This window comes from Callorhinus ursinus, unplaced genomic scaffold, assembly GCF_003265705.2.
Source record: "Callorhinus ursinus isolate GAN/ISIS: 27379988/994484 unplaced genomic scaffold, GSC_fseal_2.0 scaffold5, whole genome shotgun sequence".
Taxonomy (NCBI): Eukaryota; Metazoa; Chordata; class Mammalia; order Carnivora; family Otariidae; genus Callorhinus; species Callorhinus ursinus.
Genome location: NW_027397067.1, coordinates 55,748,621 through 55,754,263, shown reverse-complemented (window position 1 = coordinate 55,754,263; position 5,643 = coordinate 55,748,621). Strand labels below are relative to the sequence as shown.

The 5,643-nt window shown below is 34.7% G+C and overlaps 1 pseudogene; it reads left to right on the top strand.

Annotated features, from left to right (window-relative positions):
* The first annotated feature begins 4,779 nt into the window (after positions 1 to 4,779).
* On the top strand, positions 4,780 to 5,441 carry LOC112823673 (small ribosomal subunit protein uS7-like; annotated as a pseudogene).
* Positions 5,442 to 5,643: the final 202 nt, after the last annotated feature.

The following is a 5,643-nucleotide window of genomic DNA, read 5'->3' as shown; positions in this document are numbered from 1 at the left end:
ATCTATCACTATTGTTTTCCAGCCTGTGATCATTATTCCTCATCTTTACAGCACATTATTTGAGTGCTTCATTTTTAAAGTAAACCATAGTTTCTTCTGCTTTTTTTTTTTCCCCTTAGGAGGTTTGGCAATACGTTAAAGGTATTTGAAAACAATATTTACTGATGACGATTTTTTCTGTTATTTCAGCTTTAGTAACTAATGAAATTCTGGAATTCGTTAAGTGATTCAAAATAGTCAGGAGGAAAATGTTTGAAATAAGAAAACATCAGTAAAGTATACAACTAATGTCAGCTAAAATAGAACCTGATTTGTTTTCCTGACAGGAAAGTATGCTGTTTCACCATTATTTAGTAGCTTTGTGTAATTCCTTTTTTATTCTAGTAGCCAGATTTGAATTTACACAGTACATCTTTTTATAGCTTAAACACCGAACTCTGTAAATATTTCAGTTGACATACCTATGTTGTTGTAGAGTACCAATTGCTTTTTTTTTTTAAGATTTATTTATTTGACACAGAGAGACACAGAGAGAGAGGGGACACAAGCAGGGGCAGTGGGAGAGGGAGAAGCACGCTTCCAGCCAAGCAGGGAGCCCGATGTGGGACTTGATCCCAGGACCCTGGCTGGGATCATGACCTGAGCCGAAGGCAGACGCTTAACCAACTGAGCCACCCAGGCGCCCCGGGTACCAATTGCTTTGCCTAGAAAAGGCAAACTTGGAGATGAGGCAAAAGAAAGCTGGATCTAAAGCCCTGACTTTCACATTTAAATACTTCTCTTCCAAACAACGAATTCATTTACTCAGAATGTATAAACTAAATCTTGTAGTTTTGCAAAGTTCTTGAAGAATTTATTAGAAAAACTCAGTATTTTTTATTGTGTAATTTCAAATCTCCTAGACACAATTGCACAGATTTATTGCTGTTTCCAATTTCCTGTCAATTGATAATACTTACAATAATGTTTTATATTATTCTTAATACCAATTATATTTTATCATTCATAATTTTCCTGGTTAAGTTTTACTATTTAAAATCCAAAAAAGAAAAGAATTCATAAAAAAAAAAACACCTTGGGTATGTATGAATTAGAACTACCTTAAAATTTTCTTGATTTAAACATCAAGAGATGTGATTCTCTTTATGTGGTCTCACTTTTCCTTGACTGTTTCCCCTAACCTCGTTCTTTATCTCCATTGTATCATTGATAATTCTTAAAATGTACATCATATTCTTTTATGGGCAATGTTTGGATATACTGTGGGTAGTAAAGCAGAGGAAAGCTATGATAAAATAAAGATCAAGGGAGTGGCAACATCTGGGTAAAAGACAGGAAAGTGGTAACACTTTATGACAGTCTGTTTTTAAGATAAGATAAAAAATGTATCCAAAATTGATGTTTCACTATGTGAAACCAGCAAACCAGTATGGGTATTTTTTGGTGAATCTTTATCATGTGCTAAATTCATATAAACACCTGAAGTTTTTGGCATTTTATTATTCATATTTATTTGTCTGCTGTGTCATAAATTAAACACTAGTCTATGTATAATTGTTAATATATTTTAATGACAGGGTGTGTTTCTTTTCATTCTTTTTTTGTATTTGACTCTTCAGTTGTACTTGTTCATTCAAATAAGGTTTATAAATTTTGAAATATATTATTGGAACTTTATTCAAATTATACTTTCATGGATTATTTTAGAAGATAATCTTCCATATAAAAAAGTATATAGAAAATGGGTTTTACATGCTGGAATGTAGTATGTTTCTCCATTTGTTTCCAGATTATTTTTTTAGTTCTAAGTAAAATATTTTAGGTTTTTCTATGTAAGTATATTACTTTTATTCCATTAATTTATCTTTTTCTCCCTACTGTTGCCTACGGAATAATTTTGCTTGACTACATGGAAACCATTGATGTATGTATATGTGATTGTGATATTCACCCTAAATAAAATTCATTTACTATTTGTAATGGTTTTAAAATAGTTTTCTTGTATTCTTCAGGTGGGAGATCTTAAAATATATGAATACCTTTATTATTATTATTATTATTATTATTATTATTATTATTATTTTAGAGAAGGGGAGCAGAAGAGGGAGAGAGAGAGAAACTTAAGTAGGCTCTACACCAAGAGTGGGGTCAATCTCACAAACAGGAGATCATGACCTGAGTCGAAGCCAACCGTTGTATGCTTAACCGAATGAGCCACCCAGAAGCCCCATTTATTTTTTTTTATTATGGCAAGAATAGGTAACATGAGATCAACCCTTTCAACAAATTTTAGGTGTACAGTACAGTATTGTTAACTACACATGCATTGTTGTATAGAAAATATCTAGAATTTATTTATATTGCATAACTAAAATTTTATACACATTGAACAGCAACTCCTCTTTCTCCCTCTCTCCAGGCCTGGATACCACATTTTACTTTCTCAGTTCCTAATCAAATTTGATAAATATACCTCACCTTGGGAAGCCCCAGCACCTGGTCATTCTCTTAAATGTGGTTACTTCATAACACTCAGGTCTCATCTCAAATTCTACCTGCCCTGAGAAAATACCTCTGACAATGCTACCTAAATTCTTCCTGAGCTACTTGACTCTATTATATAAATCTAGGCAATATGATCTCTAAATATGTCACTTTCTGTAATCAATATTTTTTAACTTGTTTGTTCTATTTTTTTTTCTAATTAGAATGCCGGTCTAATTTTCCTTTGTTTTTTTGGTACATGGCACATAGGTAGTTCAAAATAATAGTTCAAAATAGTTCAAAATAATCGACAAGTCATCATCTTAGGATTTGTCTTTCAAGTGGAGCATTTCATCAATTTTCTTTCCATGTTCAAACTAGTGAATGTATCCTTAAATCTATATTATTGGCTTATTTCTAATTTTTAAATTCCTCATTATTCATTCCTTTTTGGCTTTTTCTATGTGAGATATATTTTTGTGTTTTTTTATTCTTTTAAATTATTTCTTTCCAGAGTTAATATTAAATAGTATATTTTGAATAGTTTTTATTTTAATAAAGAGTTTAGCATCTAATTATTCTTCTTTATTGACTTCATCAAGTATTTTGATCTTAATTTTCATGTTTATATTGTTATTATTATAGTATGTCTCCTTTCAAAAACACATGTCCTCTTAATTTTTAAGGAAATTTAGAAATATTTGTTTTGACACAATATAATTATATATATACATACATATATATGTATTACCCATTAAAATTATCCCTCAGAAATGAAAATCCCCCAAAAAGAAACTTCCAGCCTGAAATTTTAGTTGCAGAATTCTACCAAACATTTAAAGGAGGATTAATCTAAGATTTACACTGTATTTCCCCCATCTCAGCAAAGAAAAAAGAATACTGCCCAGTGCATTTTCTAAGGCTGTTACTACCCTATTACCAAAAGGAGAGATGACGATACAAAAAAAGAAAATTCCAGATGAATATTACTCAAGAACTTCTATGAAAGATTCATTTAAAAATATTAGTAGATCAAATCCAAGAATGTGTAAATATAATTTATATGTGATGACAAGTGGGATTTAGTCCAGGAATGCAGTTGGTTCAACATTAGAAAATTTATCAAGTGGGGCACCTGGGTGGCTCACTTGGTTAAGTGTCTAACTCCTGATTTCAGCTGAGGTGGTGATCTCAGGGTTGTGAAATTGAGCCCTTCATTGGGCTTCATGCTGGGCATGGAGCCTGCTTAAGATTCTGTCTCCCTCTCCCTCTGCCCCTCCATCAACCCCACCTCTTTAAAAATAAAGAAAAAAAAAATCAATGTAAGCAACGACAAAAGGCTAAAGAAGAAAAATTCTGATTATATCAATTGACTAAAAAATAGCATTTAACAAAATCCAACAAACAAATAAAAATCTCAAAGAACTAAAAATAGAGGGGAATCTTATTAACTTGTTATAGACCATGTACAGAGAACCGATTGCTAAATGGTTAAAAATGTAATGTTTTCTCCCTAAGATCTCTCTAAGATCTAGAGAGAAGAAGGATTTTTTTTTTAAGAAGGATGTTTGTTTTTATCCAACATTGTTCATTTTAGTGAATTTGTTCTGACATCGTTTTTTGTTTTGTTTTGGATTTGGCTTTTGGTTTGTTTTTTTGTTTTGTTTTCTTTTTGTTTGAGTCTTTAGGGTTTTTTACATATACTATCATGTCATTTGCAAACAGATAATTTTACTTCTTCCTCACTAATTTGGATGCCTTTTATTTCTATTTCTCATCTAACTGCCCTGGTTAAGACTTCCAAAACTATGTTAAACAGCAGAAGTGAGAGTGGTTACCATACCTCAGAGGAAAAGCTTTAAGATCCCCCTCCAAATAAAAACACACATTTATAGTCAACTAATCTTCAACAAGGGTACCGATAATATACAATGGGAAAGGATAGTCTTTTGTACTGGGCTTACAAGCAAACTAAGGAAAAACCTAGGTAGCTCAAGTACAGTAAATATGTAAGTAAAAAAATTCCTGTCTCAAGTGACTCATCTGACTTTTTGTTCCTAAGGAAACACCGTACTTTTCATCTTGAGTTTGTTTTTCACTGTTTGAAGATTTTGTAATTGAATAGCAGTGAATACACAGTGTTTTAACTGCAGCTTGTGAACAGCTGGTTGAGTAAAACTGCTTAATAAAAACTAGACTTGTTTTTCAAAAAAAAAAAAAAGGCTCTTCCTGTCTGTGCCAGGGCAGCACATGGTGCATGCTAATCGATTGTGATGCCCTGGCTGCACCCTCAGGATGACCGAGTGGGAGACAGCTGCACCTGTAGTGCAGAAGACCCCTGACGTCAAGCTCTTTGGGAAATGGAGCACCGATGATGTTCAGATCAATGACATATCCTTGCAGGATTACATTGCAGTGAAGGAGAAGTATGCCAATTACTTGCCTCACAGTGCAGGGTGATATGCGGCCAAGCGCTTCCATAAGGCACAGTGCCCCATTGTCGAGCGTCTCACCAACTCGATGATGATGCCTGGCCGTAACAATGGCAAGAAGCTCATGACCGTGCGCATTGTCAAGCATGCCTTCGAGATCATCCATCTGCTCACTGTTGAGAACCCCCTGCAGGTCCTGGTGAATGCAATTATTAACAGCGGTCACCGGAAGGACTCAACCTGCATTGGGCGAGCCGGAACAGTGAGGCCTCAGGCTGTCGACGTGTCCCCCCCTGAGCCGTGTGAATCAGGCCATCTGGTTGCTGGGCACAGGTGCCCGTGAGGCCGCCTTCCAGAACATCAAGACCATTGCTGAGTGCCTAGCAGATGAGCTCATCAATGCAGCCAAGGGCTCTTCCAATTCCTATGCTATCAAGAAGAAGGACGAGCTGGAACGTGTGGCCAAGTCCAACCGTTGATCACCTGGCTGTGGCTTCAGTCAACCTGTCTGCCTTTGGGGCAGGCTCACCAAAGGGAAAAATGGATATCCACATGCAGAGAATGAGAAATTGGAGCCTTGTCTCACACCATATACAAAAATCAACTCAAAGGATTAAAGACTTAAAGATAAGATCTAAAGCCATAAATCAACTAGAAGAAAACAGGAAAAAAGCTTTTTGACACGGGTTTTGGCAACATTTTTTTTGGATATGACGTCAAAAGAACA